Genomic DNA, 26,534 nt, shown 5'->3' on the forward strand with positions numbered 1-26,534 from the left:
TTGTTCTTCTGCCTTTGTACTTTACCTTCTGTTTCTCCCTTCCTAATTCTTATTGCTTCTCTCTTCACGACTCTTTTTTTCTAACTTTTTTTTCTCTTTACATTTGGATGGAAGGTGGTGGGTAACATGGTGGGAAAAGGAGCCACAATGACTGTAGGCTGCATTTTCTCAACCCTGCATGCTTGCAATCTCTCTCTCCCCGTCAACTTAATACACTTTCTGAAGTTTAAAGAACACAAAACAAAAGCTATAATAGGTGTGTAATCTGTAAATTGTCAATTTTTTCTCACTCACACAGCTTATGTTTTAAAAAACACTCAACATAAACTTTATTGAATATAGCTTTTCAAAAAAATTCTCCAGAATTTCTTCAAAATATTTTTAATAACGAGCAAAAAGTGCTAAAGAAAAAAATTCTGTCAGTACAGCTGACTGAAGGGTACTGATGCACATGTTCCGACTGCAGAATCCAAATTCAGCTCGTACTGTCACAGCTGGGCTTTTGAGAGAGTCTCAGGCCTTCAAGTTATATTTTTACTGAAAGTTTTAAAAGACACAAAACATAAATCAAGAAATAAATTTAACCATATTATTGTGAAAAATTGATTTTTGTTAGCAACAAGAGCGGGATCTGAGGAGCAACACCAGCAGGGATAAAAGGACGATAGCAAAATACTGCAGATGTTGGAAATCCGAAATAACAACAGAAAATGCTGGAAAAACTCAGCAGGTCAGGCAACATCCGTGGAGAGAAATTTGAGTTGACGTTTCGGGTTGAACCCTTCTTCAAAACTGGAAAGAAAAGAAACTAGATCGAAGGCAGGGCTGCGATCGGACAAAAGAATAAAAGAAACAAAAGAAGTAAAAGAGATTAGAAGCTAGACGAGATGGTAATAGGCTGGGATTAAGTGTAAAGTGTACTGGCAGGGCAAAAGATAGCTGCCAGGTGTGAGAGAGAAACAAAAGGAAAGGGGGAGGGGGGGGGAAAGGAGTGGAACAATTACAAGAGAAAATGAAATGGGGGCCGAGCTTATGATCTGAAATTGTTGAACTCGATATTGAGTCCGGAAGGCTGCAGAGTGCCTAATCGGAGGATGAGGTGCTGTTCCTCGAGTTTACGTTGAGCTTCCGTGGAACAATACAAGAGGCCAAGGACGGTGAGGTCCGAGTGGGAATGGAGCGGTGAATTAAAATGACAGGCGACCGGAAGCTCGGGGTCACCCTTACGGACTGAACGGAGGTGTTCCGCAAAGCGGTCACCCAATCTGCGTTTGGTCTCCCCAATGTAGAGGAGACCGCATCGTGAGCAGCGAATACAGTATACTAGATTGCGAGAAGTACAAGTAAATCACTGTTTCACCTGGAAGGGGTGTTTGGGGCCCTGGACAGTGGGAAGGGGGGAGGTATAGGGGCAGGTGTTACATCTCCTCCGCTTGCACGGGAAGGTGCCAGGCGAAGGGGAAGGGCTGTTTGGGGTGATAGAGGAGTGGACTAGGGTGTCTCGGAGGGAGCGGTCCCTGCGGAATGCTGAAAGGGGAGGGGAGGGGAAGATACGTTTGGTGGTGGGATCACTTTGGAGGTAGCGGAAATGCCGGAGGATGATCCGTTGAATGTGGAGGCTGGTGGGGTGAAAGGTGAGGACAAGGGGAACCCTATCGTGGTTCCGGGAGGGAGGGGCAGGGGTGAGGGCAGGAGTGCGGGAGATAGAACTGACACGGTCGAGGGCAGTGTCAACCACGGTAGAGGGGAATCCTCGGTTGCGGAAAAAGGAAGACATGTCTGAAGCACTGGTGTGGAAGGTGGCATCGTCGGAGCAGATACGGCGGAGACGGAGAAACTGGGAGAATGGAATAGAGTCCTTACAGGAAGCGGGGTGGGAGGAAGTGTAGTCCAGGTAGCTGTGGGAGTCAGTGGGCTTGTAGTGAATATTGGTCGATAACCTAGCCCCAGAGATGGAGACGGAGAAGTCGAGGAAGGGAAGGGAAGGGAAGAGTCAGAGATGGACCATGTGAAGGTGAGGGAAGGGTGGAAATTGGAGGCAAAGTGAATGAAATTGTCAAGTTCGGGGCGAGAGCAGGAAACAGCACCGATACAGTCATCAATGTATCGGAAAAAGAGGTGAGGGGACCCGAGTAGGACTGGAACAAAGATTGTTCCACATAGCCCACGAAAAGGCAGGCATAGCTAGGACCCATGCGGGTACCCATGGCAACACCTTTGATTTGGAGGAAATGAGTGGAGTTAAAGGAGAAGTTGTTCAATGTGAGAACAAGTTCAGCCAGGCGGAGGAGGGTCATGGTGGATGGGGACTGGTCGGGCCTCTGTTCAAGGAAGAAGCGGAGCGCCCTCAGGCCATCCGGGTGGGGGATGGAGGTGTAGAGGGATTGTACGTCCATGGTGAAAAGGAAGCGGTTGGGGCCAGGAAACTGGAAACTGTTAAAGTGGCGGAGGGTGTCTGAAGAGTCGCGGATGTAGGTGGGAAGAGACTGGACAAGGGGAGAAAAGATAGAGTCAAGATAGGAAGAGATAAGTTCCGTAGGGCAAGAACAGGCTGAAACGATGGGTCTACCAGGGCAGTCCTGTTTGTGGATCTTGGGAAGGAGGTAGAAGCGGGCTGTGTGGGGTTGGGGAACTATGAGGTTGGTGGCAGCAGGGGGAAGATCTCCAGAGATGAGGTCAGTGACAGTCTTGGAAACGGTGGTTTGATGTTCGGTAGTGGGGTCATGGTCCAGGTGGAGGTAGGAGGTAAAAGGAGCTAGCCGGGAGCTGCACGTACCGACCTAGGGGGAGGGGTGGGAATCAAAGTGTGATGTCACAGGAAAGCAGGAAAGTGAGTATTTCTCTCTTTTTTCTAAACTTGGGCATTGGTTTAAATTAAGAGCCGGGATTAAAAACTAAACATAGATAATTGATATTTCAAAACTTGAAAACCTAATTAATTAAATAAAATATAATAGAGATGGCAGGGCAGGCAATGTGTTACAGCTGTTGCATGTGGGAGCTGGTGGACGCCAGTGTGATCCACAGCGACCACATCTGCAGTAAGTGTTGGCGGCTTGAGGAACTTCGGCTCAGAGTTGATGAGCTGGATTCTGAGCTTCAGACACTGCGATACATCAGGCAGGTAGAGAGTTACCTGGACACTGTGTTCTAGGAGGCAGTCACATCCCTTAGGTTAAATAATTCAAATTTGGTCCGTTGTCAGGGACAGGAGGGTGTGACTACAAGTATGTAGGTATGGGGATCCAGAAGGTAGCATTGGAGGAGCCTCAGCCCTTGCACTTGTCCAACAAGTACGAGGTTCTTACTCCCTGTGTGGACGAGAGCAGGGACTGCAGGGAGGATGAGCAAACTGACCACAGCACCGTGGTACAGGGGGCCATTCAAGTTGGGGGAGTAAAATGAAATGTAGTAGTGGTAGGGGACAGTATAATTAGGGGATAGATACTGTTCTCTGCAGCCGAGAGAGTGAGTCCCAAAGGCTGTGTTGCCTGCCCGGTGCCAGGGTTAAGGACATTTCCTCTGGGCTGGAGAGGAACTTGGAATGGGAGGGGAAAGATGCGGTTGTCGTGGTCCACATAGGTACTAATGACATAGGTAGAACAGAGAAAGAGCTTCTGCTGAGGGAGTATGAGCAGCTAGGGGCTAAATTAAAAAGCAGAACCACAAAGGTAATAATCTCTGGATTACTACCTGAACCACGAGCAAATTTGCATAGTGTAAATAAGATTAGAGAGATGAATGCGTGGCTCAAAGACTGCTGTGGGAGAAATGGGTTTTGAATCATGGGGCACTGGCACTGGGGTAAGAGGGAGCTGTTCCGTTGGGACGGGCTTTACTTGAACCATGCTGGGACTAGTGTCCTGGCAAATCGAATAATTAGGGCTGTAGATAGGACTTTAAACTAAATAGTGGGGGGGAGGGGGGAATTAAAAAAGTCAAAGAAAAAGGAGAAGGCAATAGCCATACCTGTCACCCCTGATCCTCTCTAACCTTTACCGCTGCACAATAGAGAGCATCCTGACAAACTGTATCACAGTATGGTATGGCAGCTGTAGCTACTATGACCGGAAAGCCCTGCAGCGGGTAGTCAAAACTGCCCAACGCATTACCGGCACCCGGCTACTGACCATAGAGCACATATACCAGAAACGCTGTCTACGGAGGTCACGGTCCATCATCAAAGACCCTACCCACCCCAGCCACAGTCTGTTCGCCCTCCTGCCATCTGGGAGACGCTACAGATGCATTCGCACCCGTACGACCAGATTTAGGAACAGCTTCTTTCCCAGGGCTGTCATCCTACTGAACTCCACAAATAAACTCTAAAGCCTGCACATCTGCCAATGCACTTTATTATGGTTATGTTTATGTTAATGTATTACAAGCCAAATGTATGTTGAATGTTTAAATGTCTTAATCTAAATGTACACTCTCGGGAGCCGCAAGCCTACATTTCGTTGTACTGCACTTGTGCACTAACAATGACAATAAAAGTTGATTTGATTTGATTTGATTAGAGCAGGGTAGCGATGGGGTTAATGGTAACCAGAATGTGACAGGAAGGGACAGAACGTATAAAAATAAGAGTGCATCAGAAAGTGGGGTCAAAGCACGGAAAATTAGTAAAAAGACAAAATTAAAAGTTCTTTATCTGAATGCACGCAGCATTCATAACAAGATAGATGAGTTGACGGCACAAATAGATATAAATGGGTATGATCTGATAGCCATTACAGAGACGTGGTTGCAAGGTGACCAAGGCTGGGAACTGAATATTCAGGGGTATCTGATAGTTTGGAAGGATAGACAGAAAGGAAAATGTGGTGGGGTAGCTCTGTTAATAATGGATGAGATCAGTGCAGTAGTGAGAAATGATATTGGCTCAGAAGAGCAAGATGTAGAATCAGTTTGGGTGGAGATAAGAAATAATAAGGGAAAGAAGTCACCGGTGGGCGTAGTCTATAGGCCCCCTAACAGTAGCTACACTGTTGGACAGAGCATAAATCAAGAAATAATGGAGGCTTGTAAGAAAGGTACTGCAATAATCATGGGCGATTTTAATCTTCATATTGATTGGACAAATCAAATTGGCCAAGGTAGCCTCGAGGAAGAGTTCATAGAGTGTATCCGGGATGGTTTCCTAGAACAATACGTTGTGGAACCAACCAGGGAGCAGGCTATCTTAGATCTGGTACTGTGTAATGAGACAGGATTAATAAATGATCTCATAGTAAAGGATCCTCTAGGAAAGAGTGATCATAGCATGGTTGAATTTCAAATTCAATTGGAGGGTGAGAAAGTTGGGTCTCAAACCAGTGTCCTGATCTTAAATAAAGACAATTACAAAGGTATGAAGGCAGAGTTGGCTAAAGTGGACTGGGAAAATAGATTAAAGGGTAATGGTTGATAAGCAATGGCAGACATTTAAGGAGATATTTCATAACTTTCAACAAAAATATATTCCAGTGAGAGAGATTTTAAGAGAAGGGAGAACCATCTGTGGCTAACTAAGAAAGTAAAGGATGGAATCAATTTGAAAACAAAGGCATATAATGTTGCCAAGATTAGAGGGAGGCCAGAAGATTGGGAAATTTTTAAAAACCAGCAAAGGATGACTAAAAAAATAATGAGAGAGAAGATAGATTATGAGAGTAAACTAGCAAGAAATATAAAAACAGATAGTAAGAGCTTCTACAGGTATATAAAAAGGAAGAGAGTAGCTAAAGTAAACATTGGTCCCTTAGAGGATGAGACTGGGGAATTAATAATGGGGAACAGGGAAATGGCAGAGACTTTGAACAAATATTTTGTATCAGTCTTCACGGTAGAAGACACTAAAACCATCCAAATAATACATAATCAAGGTGCTATAGGGAGGGGGGAACTTAAAACTATCACTAGAGAAAAAGTACTCGGTAAAATAATGGGACTAAAGGTGGACAGGTCCCCTGGACCTGATGGCCTGCATGCTGGGGTCTTAAAAGAAGTGGCTGCAGAGATAGTGGCTGCATTGGTTGCAATCTACCAAAATTCCCTGGATTCTGGAGAGGTCCCAGCAGATTGGAAAACCACAAATGTAATGCCCCTATTTAAGAAGGGAGGGAGACAGAAAGCAGGAAACTATAGACCAGTTAGCCTAACATCTGTCATTGGGAAAATGCTGGAGTCCATTATTAAGGAAGCAGTAGCAGGACATTTAGAAAATCATAATACAGTCAAGCAGAGTCAGCATGGTTTTATGAAAGGGAAATCATGTTTGACAAATTTGATGGGAGTTCTTTGAGGATGTAACGAGTAGGGTGGAAAAAGGGGAACCAGTGGGTGTGGTGTATTTGGATTTCCAGAAGGCATTCAATAAGGTGCCACATAAAAGGTTACTACACAAGATAAGAGCTCACGGGGTTGGAGGTAATATATTAGCATGGATAGAGGATTGGCTAACTAACAGGAAACAGAGAGTCGGGATAAATGGGTCATTTTCCGGTTGGCAAACGGTAACTAGTGGGGTGCCACAGGGATCAGTGCTGGGGCTTCAACTGTTTACAATCTATATTAATGACTTGGATGAAGGGACCGAGAGTAATGTAGCCAAATTTGCTGATGATACAAAGATAGGTGGGAAAGCAAATTGAAGAGGACACAAAGAATCTGCAAAGGGATATAGACAGGCTAAGTGAGTGGGCAAACATTTGGCAGATGGAGTATAATGTGGGAAAGTGTGAGGTTATCCACTTTGCTAAGAAAAATAAAAAAGCAAATGATTATTTAAATGGAGAGAGATTACAAAATGCTGCAGTACAGAGGGACCTGGGGATCCTTGTGCATGAAACACAAAAAGTTAGCATGCAGGTACAGCAAGTAATCAGGAAGGCAAATGGAATGTTGGCCTTTATTGCAAGGGGGTTGGAGTATAAAAGCAGGGAAGTCCGGCTACAACTGTACAGGGTGTTGGTGAGACCACACCTGGAGTACTGCGTACAGTTTTGATCTCCTTATTTAAGGAAGGATATACATGCATTGGAGGTAGTTCAGAGAAGGTTCGTGAGGTTGATTCCTGAGATGAAGGGGTTGACTTATGAAGAAAGGTTGAGCAGGTTGGACTTATACTCATTGGAGTTTAGAAGAATGAGAGGTGATCTTATTGAAACATATAAGACACTGAGGGGGATCGACAAGGTAGATGCAGAGAAGATGAAATCTAGAACTCGGGGGCATAGTTTCAGAATAAGGGGTCGCCCATTTAAAACTGAGATGAGGAGGAATTTCTTCTGAGGGTCATAAATCTGTGGAATTTTCTGCCCCAGAGAGCTGGGTCATTGAATATATTTAAGGTGAAGATAGACAGATTTTTGAACAATAAGGGAGTGAAGGGTTATGGGGAGCGGGCAGGGAAATGGAGCTGAGCCCAAGATCAGCCATGGTCTCATTAAATGTCGGAACAGGCTCGAGGGGCCAAATGGCCTACTCCTGCTCCTATTTCTTATGTTCTTAAATCCTTATGTTGGGCATTGGAGATTTCAGTTACTGTAGAAAAAATGAAACATTTTTTTAGACCTTAACAAACCTTTAGAAAGCATTTTAAGTGATTTATGGGGGAAAGTCGCTCCCAGCCCTCCGATGCTCACCCGGCCCACCCCCGATCAGCCACTCTAGCCCCAGATCGGTCCCGAGACCAACCCCGCCCCCCACTCCAGTCTCTCAGTTAAGAGCGGTGCATAGATATAGCAAAGGAAACTAGGAAGATTGGGATAGAGATGCACTAAATTTGTACGGAAATTATGAAGAAGGATGGAAAATTACATTTGTAAATGCTTTTGTTGCACAATTTGAAAGAATTTTGATGCAAAAATTACTCATTGAAGCTAGAAAAATCATAGCCATCTTGCAATTGCTGTCCAAAGAGAGTTTATTTCAAGGGAACTTCCCCCACCCCTTCTCCCTTTCCCTACTCTACTATAGTCTGTGTCTGCTCTTTGAAGCAGATGTCTGCTGGCCTCTGTGGAGCAGCCCTGTAAATCATGATTTTCTGAAAAACTAAAATCAGGGAACTGCTCTATGTTTAAGCACTTATCACTAGAGTAGCCTTCTTACTTATCATAAAGAAAGTCAAATACTTCCAGAAGTCTGTTTATTACTTTGCAATACGTAAGTTTATTGACATAGTTTTAACATTTTGATTTCAATACAATTTCCTTATATTTCTGCAACATCTTAATTTTATAAAATTGTATTTGACTCATAATTGGAACTGTAGATTGTTCCTCTGCTCAAGTACTAAAATAATTCCTATCAACTTGCAAAGTACTAACAGTGTACATTAAAGTTGATAAGTGAAGAGTTAAGCTTTGGCCAGAATGAGTCGTCCGATAACCTATCTCTCGACTAAAAGTGTATTATTGGCTGGGTGGCTCTTGGAAACCAGTAGGGTTTTGTTGAAGCTAAGTTAATACAATCATACAGATTTTATTCTGCGGCGTTCTTTACAACATGAAAACATTTGGCAGCTCCCAAGGCCATTAGTTTTACTTGTACCATAAAACCATACTTCTAATATTAGTTTTCAGGAGAGACATTTTTTATTAGAGTTCTTATTTCCCACATTCCATTTTTAACCATGCAGAATATAAATTATGATAGCTTGCAGAATTGGCTCAGAGCCTCACTAATAAAGTTCATTATGCATTTCAAAAATATTCTGATCACGTATTAGTCATTCAGGTAAGTCTAGATAGTTCTAGATTTCCCCCATGAGGGTGTGGCGGAGACCACATAGGGACAATAACACAACTCACAATGTATAGCCAATGTTGTTATATGTACCTAAACACAATTCACTATGTATAGCCAATGTTGTTATATGTACGTACTTGGTTGGGTTATCAGGGCAGGGTTCCTTTAAGAGCGTCGGTAGCGTGATGACGTCATGCGTCGGTAGCGTGATGACATCATAGCCCTGCAACGAGGCTGAGACCCTCAGTCCTCATGGAGAGTGAATAAAGTAACACGCGTTTTGCCTTTGCTGCAACAAAAGTCTCAGAGCCTGTTGATTTCTAGCGACCCCAACATTGATGACCCCGCTGCTCTTTTGGACGATTCCAAAGACCTCATCCGAAATGGCGACGAATGCCGTTTCCAACAAATTCGAAACGCTGAAAACGCACCTCTTAGAAACTTTTGGACTCATCGAAGCCGAGAGCGCACGCCGGCTTCTCTCTCTACCCAGGCTTGGCGACTCCAAGCCCTCGGAGCTGATGGACCACATGCTGGCCCTCCTGGGCACACACAGGCCGTGCTTCCTCTTCAAGGAACTGTTCCTTCAACAGATGCCAGGTCAGGTACGAGCCAACTCTTCCAGTACCGTTTTCCGCGACCTGGCCAAGGAGGCTGACAAATTTTTCTCCGCCGGGCAACAGTACTGCACGGCCACGCGGAGCCCTGCCCCCACTGATACAGCCCAACGGCGGCAGCCCCCAAGCCTCTGCTTCTACCACGCGCAGTTCAGCCCCAAAGCCAGGAAGTGCCGGCCCCCGTGCAGTTTTCCCGCGTCGAAACAAACAAAAGACCACTCGTCGGCTGCTATGGCTGTCGGCCGTTCAGGCAGTTTGTTATTTATTACGGACACTGATTCCGGACGTCGTTTTCTTTGCGACACGGGTGCCCAGGTGAGCGTCCTGCCTGCGTCAACCATAGACATGCAAGGGGGGAACCACGGCCCCGTCCTCGAAGCCGCCAATGGCAGTTCCATCCACACCTTTGGGAAACGGAGCGTGGCGCTTTGTTTTGGCGGGCAGCGGTTCACCTGGGACTTTGTCACGGCAAAAGTGTCTACCCCACTTCTCGGCGCTGACTTCCTCTGCGCCAATGGCCTTTTGGTGGACGTCAAGAACCAACGTCTCATCAACGCTGAGACTTTCAGCTCGCTCCCGTGTTCCCTCAGCGGGTCCAGCACAACGAAGTTGTCCAGCGCACTCTCGGCCTCCAACGAGTTTTCCCGCCTCCTCGCCGAGTTCCCGGACCTCACGAAGCCCACGTTCTCGTCCGCCGCCACCAAACACGGGGTAGAACACCACATTTCGACCACCGGTCCGCCCGTCTACGCCCGCGCTCGGCGCCTCGACCCGGGGAAACTCGCCATCGCTAAAGCCGAGTTTGACAGCATGGAGCGCCTCGGCATCATCCGCCGGTCGAACAGTCCGTGGGCCTTGCCCTCCACATCGCTCCGAAACCAGGCGGCGGATGGCGCCAGTGCGGCGATTACCGGCGCCTCAACGACGCTACGACCCCCGACCGCTACCTGATTCCATACATCCAGGACTTTTCTGCCCACCTGGCCGAAAAAGTGGTATTCTCGAAAGTGGACCTCGTCCGGGGTTACCACCAGGTCCCTGTCCAGCCGCAGGACGTCCCGAAAACCGCGGTGATCACCCCGTTCGGGCTGTTCGAATGCCTCCGCATGCCATTCGGCCTCAAAAACGCCACCCAGGCTTTTCAACGCCTAATGGACACCGTGTTATGGGACCTGACATTCTTGTTCGTATACCTGGATGACATCCTTATCGCCAGCGCCTCCAGGACGGAGCATGTGCCGCACCTTCGGACTCTCTTCCAACGCCTCAGCCAGCACAGCCTAATCGTCAACCCGGCCAAGTGCCAGTTCGGGCTGTCCTCGATCGACTTTCTCGGGCACCGCATCACAAAGGACAGGACGGTGCCACTGCCATCGAAAGTGGAGGCCGTGATGGACTTCCCGCGACCCCTCACCGTGAAGGCCCTGCAGGAGTTTTTGGGCATGGTGAACTTTTACCATCGCTTCGTCCACCGAGCAGCCCAGCTTACGTGGCCCCTTTACGAGGACCTCAAAGGCAAGCCTGACAAGCTCGCCGTCGACTGGTCTGAGGAGATGGCCAATTCTTTCACGGACACGAAAAGGGCCCTGGCTAACGTGACCATGCTGGTGCATCCGTTACCTGATGCACCGATCGCTCTCACCACCAACGCCTCGGATTTTGCGGTCGGCGCCATCCACAAACAGTGGGTCAACGGCACCTGGCAGCCGCTCGCCTTCTTCAGCCGGCAGCTCCGCCCCAACGAGCGGAAATACAGCACCTTCGATCGTGAGCTTCTCGGCCTCTACCTCGCTGTCCGACACTTCCGTTTCCTATGGCTCGCCCGTTCACAGTGTTCATGGACCACAAACCGTTGACCTTCGCCATGGCCAAAGCTTCCGAGCAGTGGTCAGCCCGTCAGCAACGCCAGCTGGCCTTCATCTCAGAGTTCACAATGGACATCCAGCCTGTGGCTGGGAAAGACAACCCCGTCACCGACTGTCTCTCCCAAGCCGTCGCCAGCGCCGTACACCTCGGCATCGACTACACCCGTATGGCGGCCGACCAGGCCTCCGACCCGAATGTCCAGACCTACAGGACGGCGGTCACGGGCCTTCAACTAGCGGACGCCGCATTCGACGATGCCGGCACCACACTCCTGTGTGACGTCTCTGTTGGGCAGCCACATCCCGTCGTGCCCGACGGGTGGAGGCGGCAAGTTTTCGACGCCGTCCATAATCTTTCCCACCCGGGCAGGAAGCCGTCACAGAAGCTGGTGGCAGCTAAGTTCGTCTGGCACGAGCTCAGGAAAGACGTTCGCGACTGGGCCAGCACCTGTGTGGTATGCCAACGTTCAAAAGTGCATCGCCATACTAAGGCCCCGTTGGTGCCCGAGAGGCGGTTCGACCATGTTAACGTGGACCTGGTGGGGCCCCTGCCGCCCTCCCGCGGCTACACCCACCTCCTCACAATGGTCGACAGAACCACCCGATGGCCGGAAGCCGTCCTGCTGTCTTCAACGACGTCCGCCGATTGTGGCTCGGGCGTTCATCAGCACTTGGGTCACCCGGTTCAGCGCTCCATCTGACATTTCCTCCAACCGGGGGCCCCAGTTCACATCGGAGTTCTGGAACGCTGTCGCCCGAGGCCTCGGGTTGAGACTCCACCGCACCACAGCATACCACCCTCAGGCTAACGGACTGTGCGAATGGTTTCATCGCTCCATGAAGGCCGCGCTCCGGGCCAGCCTCCGGGACGACAGTTGGATCGACAGACTCCCGTGGGTCATGCTGGGACTCAGGACCGCCCCCAAGGAGGACCTCCAGTCCTCGTCCGCTGAGCTCGTCTACAGACAGCCGCTGCGGGTTCCCGGGGATTTCGTCCCCAATGCAACGGAACCTTGGTCCGCAACCCGTCAGCGGTCCGACCTTCTGGACAACGCCAAGGTTTTCGCGCCGGTGCCCACATCGCAGCATGGCCTCCCGCAGTCCCACGTTCTGCTCGACCTTCATGCGGCGGTGTATGTTTTCGTCCGCCACGACGCCCACCGGGGACCTCTTCAGCCACCCTACGATGGACCATTCCGCATCCTGGAAACCGGGGACAAGACCTTCGTAGTGGATGTCGGCGGTAAGCCGGACTGCATTTCCGTGGACCGTCTTAAGCCAGCCCACCTGGATCTGGACCGACCCGTTGAGTTGGCACAGCCCCCGAGGCGGGGCCGACCTCCGATTTCTGCACCCTCAGTCCACCACCGAGCGCCCGAGGTCCCTCCGACGAACCCCCCGGTCCCCGCCCCGGAATTGAGGAGCTGTTCCGACCGTGTGATCCGGCCCCCCCAACGACTGACATTGCCAGTGCTAGTGAATTCTGGGGGGACGTATGTGGCGGAGACCACATAGGGACAATAACACAATTCACAATGTATAGCCAATGTTGTTATATGTACCTAAACACAATTCACTATGTATAGCCAATGTTGTTATATGTACGTACTTGTTTGGGTTATCAGGGCAGGGTCCCTTTAAGAGCGTCGGTAGCATGATGACGTCATGCGTCGGTAGCGTGATGACGTCATAGCCCTGCAACGAGGCTGAGACCCTCAGTCCTCATGGAGAGTGAATAAAGTAACACGCGTTTTGCCTTTGCTGCAACAAAAGTCTCAGAGCCTGTTGATTTCTAGCGACCCCAACATGGGGAAGTTTCTTTCTGTTCTGTAAAAACTGAAGTTTAGTGGAAAAAATAAAATCTCGTTTCAACCATCTGGAAGGCACAGTCTTCACTGTTATGTGCTTGACAAATCTTTCTGTTTGCCAAGCATTTGACATAACAAAGGCATTTATGCTGAAACATGTCATTGCGTCATGGAAACATTTTTGTATCACTCGCAACAAAAATGACACACGCAGTAGTTTTAACCATAAAAAAATTGACAAACTAAGTTCAAGGGTCATAAATAAAAGAGAAGCAGCATATCGTGAAATCGTAGGTAGGTGATGCCAAGGTTGGATTTTAACGCTGACGATTATAGAAGGAAACAAAGACTGGGGAGGTAAAGTTAAAAGATGGCAGACTTTTTTAGATGCCTCAAAATCCCCATGAGACACTTTCCATCAGTAGTTGTACCCAGGATCCTCATGTTCAACAAAAAATTATTTCCCAGAGAGCACTCCCCTCTCCTGAATCTGTGAAACCTGTCCTAAAAACATAGTGGGCAACAGGAGGCATGTGCATCTGATCAAGTACTAATCACCCTGGAAGGAAAGGTTACCACAACATCCAACCACTGCAGAGCTTTTAGGGTAAAGGAGACATATATATACAAATAGAACCACTCAGTTTCAGGCTCTAGATAGGGATGCAAGGACTGAATACCAGAGGAAAGATGAGAATAGCTGCCATCAACATCAAGGTAGCTGTAGTGTATGTGCCTTTAAGAGCCCCCTGTGTACTGTAATGCCGGTAATGGCCACTCAGGCTATATAAGCCTGTATATTGTGTTGTATCAGTTAGTTGACCTCCAGACTTTGTTCAGTAAACACCTGTGAAACCAACTCCTGCCTTCAGTGTCTCTATTAACACACGGATACAACAGTGGCGACGAATTGGAAACGGACTTACCTGCAATTCGGCAGCACCTCAAGGACATCGATTCCTCAGACGTCCAAAGGCGAAGAAAAGCAAGAAAAAAAACTGTGGTGGCAGGTACTGCAATAATCCTTCCTGGGCGGGCTGGGGCTCCATCGGCTGGCTCTGCGGCGAGGCCAAGCAGCGAAGGCGGAGGCAAACAAAAACAGACGGGGGGGAGCACTCGGGAGACGGCCGGCGCTGCAAAGCAGGTCGGCGTTCGAACCTAGCAGAGGGGGGGAAAAGTCCCAGAGAGTCCGGCGGGAACGAGTCTCCACCTGTAAATAAAAAATAAATAAATAAATAAAAAACCGCGGAAAACAGCGTTGTCAGCAGCAGCAGCGGCGGGAAAGCGCCATTTTTTTCCAGGATGCCTAAGGCTGGCAATATTGATGCTTTTGATAACGATATAGAGGATTGGACCACATATGTGGAAAGAGTGCAGGTATAGTGCACAGCAAATGGAATAGAAAATGATAAAAAGGCGTCAGTACTTCTAAATCTAATGGGCGCAAAGACATACGGGCTGTTACGAAACTTAATCACTCCAGCCAAACCAAAGGACAAGAATTTTAAGGAAATTGTTGATACCCTACAGGAGCACTTAAACCCAACACCGCTGCTGATAGCGGAACGATTCAAATTCTTCAAGAGGAATCAGCACAAGAATGAAAGTAACGCTGATTACCTCACCGAATTAAGAAAGCTATCAAAGCACTGCCAATTTGGCGCAGGACTGGCAGATTCTCTTCGAGACAAATTCATCTGCGGTCTCCTAAGTGAAGGAACACAGAAAAGGCTGCTTTCTGAGAAAGATTTGACACTGGACAAGGCTTTCAGTATGGCTGTATCATACAAAGCAGCCGCAAGAGGAGCTGCAGAGATACAGCAAAAGACACAGGACTTCGGCACCCATGAAATGACACAGGGTCTCGAGAGATGTTATCGCTGCGGCAGATCCACCCATGACCAGAGGGACGGCAGGTTCAAGGACAAAGCATGCAGGCAATACGGAAAGATTGGACACATTGCATGGGTATGCCGATCTGGACAAAAAAAATCCACGGACAGGAAAAAGAAAAAAATCAATAAAGAAAAGTACAGAAAGGTACAAATGATGACGGACAGCAGCTCCGAAGACCAGAAGAGCGATAGCAACTCCGGAAACAAGAGACTAAGCTGTCTCAAATTACATAATGTAATTGCCAAAGAAGATTACCAGACCATTTGGGTTACCCTCACGATAGCAGGGTCCCCAGTTAAAATGGAGCTAGATACAGGATCAGCTCTGACCATCATAAATCGACGGGATTACGAGCGGCTATTTCCGCATATACCTTTAAAAGACACATCCATTATCTTGAAAACATATACGGGGCAGAAAGTATACCCCAAAGGAAAAATAAGGGTGCCTGTTGTATACAACGGCAAGGAAATACAGAAGTTGTATTTATACGTTCTACAAGGTGGTGGTCCACCACTGTTGGGACGTGAATGGATCAGGAAGATACGTTTAGACTGGCACTCCATCCAGGCACTGACGGTGACCAGTAAGAAAAAAAATGATGACGTCATACCTGAACGATTAAAAGACATCTTGGCCAACGCCAAGGAAGTGTTTCAAGAGAAACTAGGAACCTTGAAAGGCATCACCACCTCAATAAAAGTGGAAGATGCGGCAATTCCCAAGTTTTTTAAGGCAAGGCCGGTGCCATACGCAATTCGTCCAGCAGTCGAGGCAGAGCTGGAGAATTTGGAAAAGGCAGGCGTATTATCCAAGATAGATTGGAGCGAGTGGGCAACATCCATCGTCCCGGTCATGAAGAAAACGTTGCATAATGATAAATCTGAAGAACAGAGAAAAATTCGCATCTGTGGAGACTTCAAGGTGACTGTAAACCCGGTCCTTCACACGGTACAGTATCCTCTTCCGAGGATAGAAGATATTTTCGCCTCGCTATCCGGAGGGAAACGTTTCACCAAAATTGACTTGGCACAGGCATATCTACAGATGGAGGTTGAAGAGGCCGCTAGAAAGTATCTCACGATAAATACACACAAAGGCCTGTACCAGTACAATCGACTGGTTTTCGGAGTAGCATCAGCTCCAGCTATCTGGCAAAGAGCTATGGAGCAAGTCCTCCAAGGGATTCCGGGGACTCAATGCTACCTAGACGACATCCTTGTAACAGGAGAAAACGACAACGAGCACCTTGCCAATTTGGAGCAGGTGCTCACTAGGCTGAGAGAACGGGGACTACGAGCAAATCGCCCCAAGTGCGAATTTTTCCAGAAACAAATATCATATTGTGGCCACATAATTAATAAGGAAGGGTTGCATAAGTCACCTGAAAAAATTGAAGCGGTCATAAAAGCCCTAGCACCTGAAAATGTTTCACAATTAAGGTCGTTCCTGGGATTGATAAATTACTATCATAAATTTTTACCAAACTTATCAACTCTTCTGCACCCTCTTAATGAACTGCTACAAACAGGAGTAATTTGGAAATGGAGCGAAGACTGTAAACGTGCCTTCCATAAATGCAAAGACTTAATCACGTCCAAAGAAGTTTTGGCTCATTACAACCCATCACTGCCAATCAGACTGGCGTGCGATGCATCCCCTTACGGCGTAGGAGCGGTATTATCGCATAGATTCCCTGATGGCTCAGAACGGCCGATAGCTTTTGCGTCACGCTCATTGAACTCAGCTGAGCGTAACTATGCCCAAATCGACAGGGAAGCACTCAGCCTGGTATGGGGAGTGAAGAAATTCAACCATTACCTACACGGACAAAAATTTACCTTGTTGACTGACCATCAACCCCTCATCTCCATATTCAACCCTAAAAAGGGTGTACCCATTATGACAGCGCAAAGGCTACAGAGGTGGTCCCTTTTTCTAGGGGCACACCAATATGACATAGAATACAAAGGATCAAAACAGCATGCGAATGCTGACAGTTTATCGCGCCTACCGTTGCCAACGGTAGAAGAGGCACCTACAGTAGACCCAGTGGAGATGTTCCACTCTACCATAGTCGAATGTCTACCAGTAACAAATTCTGCCATTGAAAGGGAAACGAGAAATGACCCGACTCTCTCACGAGTCTACGGTTTAACAGTGAAGGGATGGCCAGCACATGGCGAACCACTGTTGCCAGCATTCTCGCAAAGAAGAGAACAGCTGTCAGTGTGCCGAGGAACCTTGATGTGTGGATCCAGAGTGGTGATTCCACCCAAACTCCAGGATAAAGTGCTAAAGGAGCTTCACGAGGGGCATCTGGGTGGAGTGAAAATGAAGAACCTAGCCAGGGCGTTTGTATGGTGGCCAGGTATCGATGGAGACATCGAAGAAATGACCAAGAGCTGCCTAGGATGCCAGAAGGTCCAAAACGCTCCACCACAAGCCCCTCTACATCCATGGGAGTGGCCCTCATCTCCATGGCAAAGGGTACACATCGACTTTGCTGGTCCATTTATGGACTCAATGTTCTTAATCGCAGTTGATGCACACTCCAAGTGGCCGGAGGTAATAAAGATGTCCTCCACCACCACGGAAAAAACCATCACAGTATTAAGGACCATATTTGCCAGGAATGGGCTGCCTGAACAGATCTGTTCTGATAATGGACCGCAATTTGTGTCCGAAGAATTCAGGAAGTTCTTAAAAAAACAATGGGGTTAAGCACTACACGTCCGCCCCATACCATCCCGCCACCAATGGATTGGCTGAAAGGTTTGTCCAGACCTTCAAGAAGGCCATAAAGGTCATGTGTAATGAAGACATAAAACTTCAGCATAAGGTAGATAACTTCTTGTTTGCATACAGGAATGCAACACATATGGTTACAAACCAAACTCCCGCCATGATGTTCTTCAATAGAAGCCTAAGATGCCGGCTGGATTTGATCAAGCCAAACATCAGAAGGAACGTGGAGAACCGGTAATTTCAAGGCACGAATGAAAGGCCAACTAGAACCTTCCAGATAGGTCAACAAGTTTTGGCCCGGGACTACCGTACCGAGAAATGGCAGCCTGGAACTATTTGCACACGATTAGGACCGCTGATGTATACCGTGGACATTGGAGAAAGCATAATAAGGCGCCATGCTGACCAGATCATAGAGTCATCCGAAAAGGGACAACCGACACCACAACTCTATACGCCTAATGATGAAGTAGAGATACCCATAGTATCTACCTCCGATCCGGTGATACTGGAACCAGATGAACCCGACACTGGCATTCAAGCCGAATCAGCCTTGCCAAAAGAACCTACTACACCACCAGAAACTACTACACCACCGAGGCGTTATCTGGACCGAATCAGGAAGCCTCCAGAGAGACTGACTTATAATTGATTAACTGCAGCAATGTGTCGATTATTTTTCTTGTAACATGTAATTAATGATTACTTAAAATATGATGTACTGGTTGGCTAAAAGGGGAGGAATTGTAGTGTATGTGCCTTTAAGAGCCCCCTGTGTACTGTAATGCCGGTAATGGCCACTCGGGCTATATAAGCCTGTATATTGTGTTGTATCAGTTAGTTGACCTCCAGACTTTGTTCAGTAAACACCTGTGAAAACAACTCCTGCCTTCAGTGTCTCTATTAACACACGGATACAACAGTAGCATTCAACCAAGTGTAAGCCAAGGATGCCTGAGGTAAAAAGGAAAATCCTCCTGTTGCTAGAGTCATACCTGTTGTTAGGAGATGTACATTGAGTGTGGCAAAGGTTAGGTTAATTTGACATGAACAGAAAGCATTCAGAAAATCATAGAATAGTACAGCACAGGAGGCCGCCATTTGGCCCATCTTGTGCTGGCTCTTTCCAGTTAGTCCTACTCCCCTGCTCTTTTCCCATATCCCTGCAAATTTTTCTCCTATGGGTGAATGTCTTGCGAATTATTAAGGTTCGGGATAATGGAAAAGTACAACAATGAGCTCATCCAGGCCATGTATGAAAACATGCTCAAGGCCTTGAGATAAGGAAACTGGAACCATCTGGCACAGATAAGGTTAGAACAAGAGAGGCAAAGGCAGCAGTTGAGCGGGAGTTAAACACAATTCAGTTCAGCTATGCTTGTTTGCTAATCTTTATAAATATGAGTAATTTGTAACACAAGTTGAGTTCCAGCACTGCAAACTGCCATGAGAGGTATCACTTGTATGAACCTTCTACTTATGAGTATATAGATGTTTATTACTTTCTTGTAGTCTCTGTCAAATATCAATAAACATTTCTCAATGTATCACTGACTCATGGGTCTTAGAATCTGTTAAATATGATTTATACACTTGTCACAAAAGAAGATGGCCATGGTTGTCAGAGCCCAGTTATCACAACCCCAGGAATGGAGCTGTTCACTAAGAATTCTATTCTGTTCATTTACAACTCCTCCTATAATAAGGCAGCCTATACCAGCTACAGCGGGAACAGGATAACATCTAGCATTGGGCTGACAAGTGGCAGGTAACATTCACACTACATGAATGCCAGGTAAAGACCATCACAAACAAGAGGAAATCCCACCATCTCTTGACCTCCAACTGCACCACCAACCACGGCCATCTTCTTTTGTGACAAGTGTATAAATCATATACCACCAACACCTTGAGGAACACCACTGACCAGAAGCTTAACCAGACCAGCCATATCAAGTGTAGCCACAAGGGCAGAGGCTGGGTACTCTGCAATGAATGGGTCACCTCCTGATCGCTCAAAGCCAAAATGCCATTTACTGGGGTCAAGTTAGGAGTGTGATGGAATATTTACCACTGGCCTGGATGGGTGCAGTTGCAACAACACTCGAGACGTTTCACACCATCCAGAACAAAGCAGTTTGCTTGGTTGCCACTTCTATCACTGGGCTCAAAATCCATCACTGGCGTACTGTGCCTGCAGTATATACAAATTGTAGGGTCTTGCAACCTCTACAGCCGAGAAGGTCAACTGCAGCAATGTTGTGGAAACACCACCAATTCCACGTTCTCCTCCAAGTGATACACCAACCTGAATTGGCCATATATTGCTGTTCCTTCATCATTGTTTGGTCAAAGTCCTGGAATTCCCTATCTAATGCTCATCACCACAGGGACAGCAGCAGTTCAAAGAGAAGCCCACCACCAACTCCTTGGTGCAACTAGGGATGGGCAATAAATGCAACCTTGATTGCGGACCACATAGGTTCTTGAGAGATTCAGCATGTCAGGTTAGGTCTGAGGACTAGGATATAGCTAAGTACTAAACGGATACTTTGCACCTGTTTTTACTACTGAACATGATGCTATGGTGCCAGTTTAGGGGTAGTACTGAACATGATTCCATAGAGGTATTTCCAGAAATGGCCTTAGCTATGATTGAGGTGTTCAAGGCTGTCCGGGCAGCTGAATCTGCTGCCATTTACCCCAGAGTGTTGAATGGAACAGGAGATCTATTATGTGATCCATTGGTTCAACAACAACAACAGCTTCTTGCATTTATATAGTGCCTCTAACATAGTAAAACCTCCCAAGGCACTTCACAGGAGAGTTATCAAACAAAATTTGACACCAAACCGCATATGGAGATATTAAGACAGATGATCAAAAGCTTGGTCAAAGAGGTAGGTTTCAAGGAGCATCTTAGAGGAGAGGTCTGCATACTGAATAGTTCTTTGAGGACTGGGCTATTCCAGTAGGCTGTCTGTAAACCTAATCTGTAAACTCCTAATAGTTCCAGTACCAAATGTCTCAGTTATACCTGTGTCAACAATAGCAATTCTAAATTTACAGCAATATTATGCCAACAGACTGAAGGAGTACAGGACTGAAGAAATAATAGCAGATTCACTAAGTTTAACAGTAATTAACTGCAGAAAGAAAGTGCCGTGTGATAACAGGAACAAGAAATGGTTATTCATCTTTGTAACTGAACTGTAGATAGATATATGTTTGCTCATTAGTTTTACCTTATATTGAATTGTTTTTAACTCTTTTGGTATAACTATGTAATGGTCAAACGTGCCAGTGGTCACGTACACCTGGGACCTTGGAGCTTAAATATTGAGATTTTAGAACAGCTCCAGTAAGTACACCCTCAAGAAAAATGAAATAAAATTGGTCCAGATTACAAAACTACTGGTGTCTTCCAGTAATGTATGACCTGTTTATGTCTATTGCAGACAAACTTGTTTACAGGACTTTACTCTACAGTCTGTTTCACTGTTGAATCTGTAATGTAGCAATAAAATCTATTTAAAATTACAATATTATGAGTGACTTCATTGAGAGTTCTGAACCAAAATGCAAGCATATACTTTAAAGACCAGCCTAACAAGTTAGTCTAACAAGGCTCAGTATAAATGATTGGAGGTGGGGACAAGTATAATTAATTTTTATTCAATTTCACAGTTAAATACGCCTTTTCCTTTGCTTTGTTTTGCATACAACTGTTACAACGGTTTGAAATTAATGTCCTGTGGACTTAAAAAGGGAACAAAAATATATGGACATACTGTAGGAATGTCTAGTTCCTAGCAAGAGACTGAGGTCGACTCAGGCGATCAACAAACGATGTTTAATATAAAACAAACTGAGTTTAACAAATCAATGCACGAGAACTACGAAAACAGGTCTAGTCAGTTCGGAGGCTCCACGAGGACTGCTTGGGATGTCCCGTGGCTGTCGTCATGACGTCATCACGTTTTTCCCGCCGATGGGGGATCACGTGATGAACAGCGTGATGTCATCGCGTTTGCCCGCGCTCTTAAAGGGACCACGCTCTGTACATGCAAACAGTATATACAAAGATACAGACTCAGGCTGTAGTTAACATATTGTTAAAGGGAATTATTGGGACTCTACTCATTGGAGTTCAGAAGAATGAGAGGCGATCTTATTGAAACATATAAGATTGTGAAGGGGCTTGATCGGGTGGATGCGGTGAGGATGTTCCCAATGATGGGTGAAACTAGAACTAGGGGGCATAATCTTAAAATAAGGGGCTGCTCATTCAAAACTGAGATGAGGAGAAACTTCTTCACTCAGAGGGTGGTAGGTTTGTGGAATTTGCTGCCCCAGAAAGCTGTGGAAGCTACATCATTAAATAAATTTAAAACAGAAATAGATAGTTTCCTAGAAGTAAAGGGAATAAAGGGTTACGGGGAGCGGGCAGGAAATTGGACATGAGTCTGGGTTCGGAATGGTCATGGCCCTGTGGGTAGTGGAGCGGGCCCAGGGGCCGTGTAGCCTTGTTCTGCTCCTACTGTGTTCTAATTCTGTTAGATTTCAGGAGATGGTTTTATTCCTGTTCCTGGCTGGGGTGGAGATCGCCTTTACAGAAGGTAAGTACTGTAGAAAATATAGGGACAGAGTGATCTCCTGGAAGAATTTCGATCGCCTAGATGGGTCGGAGAGGAATTTCCCAGATTTTTTTCTCCCAAATTGGCCATTGGGTCTTTATCTGGTTTTTCGCCTCTCCCGGGAGATCACATGGGTTCGGGTGGATGCAGAGTGATAGAAGATTTGAGGTTAGGATCAGATCAGCCATGATCTTATTGAATGGTGGAGCAGGCTCGAGGGGCCGATTGGCCTACTCCTGCTCCTATTTCTTATGTTCTTATGTTCTTATACACATTTGATCGGAGTCCCTTAGTGGCTCCGCCACATGCGCCCCCCCAGAATTGTCTTTAACAGAAAAAGTGAAACGGCGAGGAGGCCTGACAAGCCTGTCAGAGCGACTTCTGTACAGTTGGAGTGGAAGCTGCTGGACGGCGGGCGGTGGCGCTTGATCTGGCACGGCGACTGTAGACGGTCGGCCACGTTTTGGCGGCTGTGCAGTCTCGACCGGGCGGTCAAGGTCCAAGTGTGCCGGCTTCAACCGGTCAACCGAAATGTGGTCTGGTTTACCTCCGATATCCACTGAGAAAGTTTTGTCTCCCGGCTCTAGCACGCGGAAAGGACCAGTGTAAGGAGCTTTGAGCGGCTCCCGATTGAACGTCGTGGCGGATAAACACATATTCGGCGTTCTTCAGCTCTGTTGGGACGTGGGAGTTCTGAAAGCCGTGATGCGTCGTTGGTACTGGTGCAAAACACCTGGCTGCCTCCTGGTGGCTAATGAGTTGATTGGATGCGGACCATGGCTCTGTTGGAGTCGGAAGGAAATCACCTGGTACGCGTAGCAGTTGGCCATAGACAAGCTCTGCCGAGGACGAGCGAAGATCTTCCTTGGGTGCTGTGCGAAGACCCAACAGGGCCCATGGTAGCCTGTCCACCCACCCAGCGCCTTGGAGGCTGGCCCTCAGTGCGGCTTTGAGCGACCTGTGAAACCGTTTGCACAGGCCGTTCACCTGTGGATGGTAGGCTGTGGTGCGATGGAGCTTGAGGCCGAGCCCTTGAGCCACAGCGTTCCAGAGCTCAGAGGAAAACTGCGGTCCACGATCAGAAGAGATGTCCGCCGGTACCCCAAAACGGGCGACCCAAGAGGAGATGAATGCCCTGGCTACGTCTGCCGAAGTGGTGGATGACAAGTGAACTGCCTCTGGCCATCGTAAGGATGTGTGTAAACCCATGAGAAGGTGGAAGTGGCCCCACCAGGTCCACATTCACGTGATCGAACCGTCGCTCCGGAACAGCGAAGGTGGCCAATGGAGCTTTGACGTGGCGCTGCACCTTGGCCTTTTGGCAGACCACGCAGGTGTTGGCCCAGTCGTGGACATCCATATGCATGCCCCGCCAAACGAACTTGGACGACATCAACCTTTGCGAGGCCTTCATGCCCGATTGTGACAGCCCGTGTATGGCGTCAAACACTTTCCAGCACCAGGCGACCGGCACGATAGGGCGAGGATCTCCTATGGAGATGTTACAAAGTAGCGTGGTGCCTGCGGCGTGGAATTTGATGTCGGCCGCTTGGAGGCTAGAGGGGCTGGTTCGGTAAGCTTGCACCTCTGGATCCGAGGCTTGATCCGCAGCCATGAAGGCATAGTCAATGCCGAGCTGGACTGCCTGAACGGTTGCGCGGGAGAGGCAATCCGCCACAAGGTTGTCTTTACCGGCCACGTGCTGAATATCAGTTGTGAACTCAGAGATAAACATCAACTGACGTTGTTGTCGGGCTGACCACGGTTCGGCAGTCTTGGCCATAGCGAACGGTAGTGGCTTATGGTCTACAAAAGCAGTGAAAGGACGTCCCTCCAGCAAGAACCGGAAATGGCGGATGGCCAGAAAAAGAGCCAGCAACTCCTGGTCGAAAGTGCTGTACTTCCGCTCGTTTCGCCGTAGTTGACAGCTGAAGAACGCCAGCGGTTGCCACGTTCCATTTACCCACTGTTCCTGCACTGCGCCAATGGCGTAGTCTGACGCGTCAGTGGTGAGGGCGATGGTGGCACCTGGCAGCGGGTGCGCCAGCATGGTCGCATTGGCGAGGGCGCTTTTTGTGTCAACGAACGCCCGGTCCATGTCGACCGTCCAGCTTACCGGATCCTTGCCAGACTTGCCCTCGAGGGCCTCGTACAGGGACTGCATGAGAAGAGCTGCCTTAGGCACGAAGCGGTGGTAATCCCGAGGAACTCCTGCAGGGCCCTGATGGTCTGTGGGCGTGGAAAAGATGTTACTGCCTCCACCTTCGTTTGCAAAGGAATTGCGCCGTCCGATGTGATGCGATGGCCCAAGAAATCAATCTGTTGCAGGCCGAACTGGCACTTGGCCGGGTTGATGATCAGGCCGTGTTGGCTGAGGCGTCTAAAGAGGGTGCGTAAATGGCAGATGTGCTCCTCTTTGTTGGAACTGGCGATGAGAATGTCGTCGAGGTAGACGAAAATAAACTTGAGGTCCCGAAGTACGGAGTCCATCAGGCGCTGGAAAGCCTGTGCAGCGTTCTTCAGTCCAAACGGCATCCACAGAAATTCGAAAAGGCTGAATGGGATGATGACTGCAGTTTTCGGGACGTCTTGCGGGTGCACAGGGACCTGGTGGTAGCCACGGACAAGGTCGACTTTGGAAAAAATGGTATTTCCTGCCAAATGGGCAGAAAAATCTTGGATATGAGGGATCGGGTACCGATCAGTAGTGGCGTCGGTAGTCGCCGCATGGCCGCCATCCGCCGCCAGGTTTCGGGACAATGTGTAGAGGTGAAGACCAGGGACTATTCGACCGGCGAATAATCCCTAACCGTTCCATCGTGGCGAACTCCGCTTTCGCAGCCGCGAGCTTGCCAGGTTCGAGGCGCTGGGCCCGTGCGTAGACAGGGGAGCCAGTCGTGGTGATGTGATGTTCGACACCATGTTTCGTGGCCGTGGAGGAGAAGGTGGGTCTGGTCAGGTCCGGGAAATCTCCTAGCAGGCGAGCGAACTCATCCGGAGGTGGGAACGCGCAGGAGATGGTGTGCGACATGGCGTTACTTCAGTGGCAAGGGATGGAGTGGAACGTGGCCGCATTGATTAAATGGCGGTGCCTTACATCAACCAGGAGGCTGTTGGCGCACAAGAAATCCGCACCGAGGATGGCTTGCGAGACCTTGGCCGTGATGAATTCCCAGCAAAACCGCTGGCCGCCGAAACACACCTGGACCCGCCATCTGCCGAAGGTCCGAATAGCCCCGCCATTAGCCGCCTCGAGGGCGAGGCCGTGCCTCCCAGCCTGTATATCAAGATTTGACGTGGGTAGGATGCTACACTGCGCCCCGGTGTCACAGAGGAAACGTCGATCAGAGAGGGAGTCGGTGATAAAAAGCTTTCCAGCATTTCCGATTGCCATCGCAGCCACGGGGCGCCCGTTAGAGCCGGTCCTCTTTTGCCAGAGTTGATGTTGTTTGTTTTTTTTGGGCGAGAAGCTGTAGGGAGGGCGGCAACATCTTGCTTTCGCGCCAAAACGGGCGTGATAGAAGCACAACCCCGCAGGTTGAGGAGCTGGGGCGGCATCCGTGGGAGTTGGGCGCCTCGTGGCAGCGCAGTACTGCTGTGTCACCGCGAAGATCTTGTCCGCTTCGGCAGTAAGCGCTGCGCAGTCTGTGACTTCGGACCAGGCCAGGGCAGCTTGTACTGGCTCCGGTAACTGACTGAGGAAGAGCTCCCTAAAGAGGAAGCATTCCGGTTCGGAGCCAAGGAGCGGGAGCATTTGGCTCATGAGCTCAGACGGCTTGGAGTCCCCGAGGCCGGGCATAGCGAGCAGTCGGCGGGCACGCTCCGCCTTCGTGAGCCCGAATACCTGTAACAACCGCGCCTTGATTGTTTCATACATGTGGTCGTCCGGGGGGTTCTCAAGCAGGCTGACGATCCGCGAGGCGGTGGAGCTGTCGAGTGCAGAGACCACGTAAAAGTAACGGGTCTGATCCACAACGATGTTCCGTAGTGCAAACTGGGCTTCGACCTGGACGAACCACGAGGTCGCTTGTTGCTCCCAGAATTGCGGTAGCTTCAATGCAATGGCGTTTGTTTCCATGCTTTGTTCCTTCTGCGAAAACCGTTCGCAAAAGTCGGGGTCACCAATGTAGGAATGTCTAGTTCCTATCAAGAGACTGAGGTCGACTCAGGCGATCAACAAACAATGTTTAATATAAAACAAACTGAGTTTAACAAACCAATGCACGAGAA

At 48.3% G+C, this 26,534-nt stretch overlaps 1 long non-coding RNA gene across 1 annotated transcript in view; it reads right to left on the reverse strand.

The window, feature by feature from the left end:
• Positions 1–365: 365 nt before the first annotated feature.
• LOC147112426 (uncharacterized) overlaps positions 366–26,534 on the reverse strand; it is a 42,636-nt gene continuing 16,467 nt past the window's right edge. The window contains exon 2 of the long non-coding RNA XR_015079502.1: positions 366–537. This is a non-coding gene — a long non-coding RNA (uncharacterized LOC147112426). The remainder of the gene's footprint in view (positions 538–26,534) is intronic.

Source organism: Somniosus microcephalus, chromosome 9, assembly GCF_052327205.1.
Source record: "Somniosus microcephalus isolate GS21.2 chromosome 9, FLI_Smic_1.0, whole genome shotgun sequence".
Classification (NCBI taxonomy): domain Eukaryota; kingdom Metazoa; phylum Chordata; class Chondrichthyes; order Squaliformes; family Somniosidae; genus Somniosus; species Somniosus microcephalus.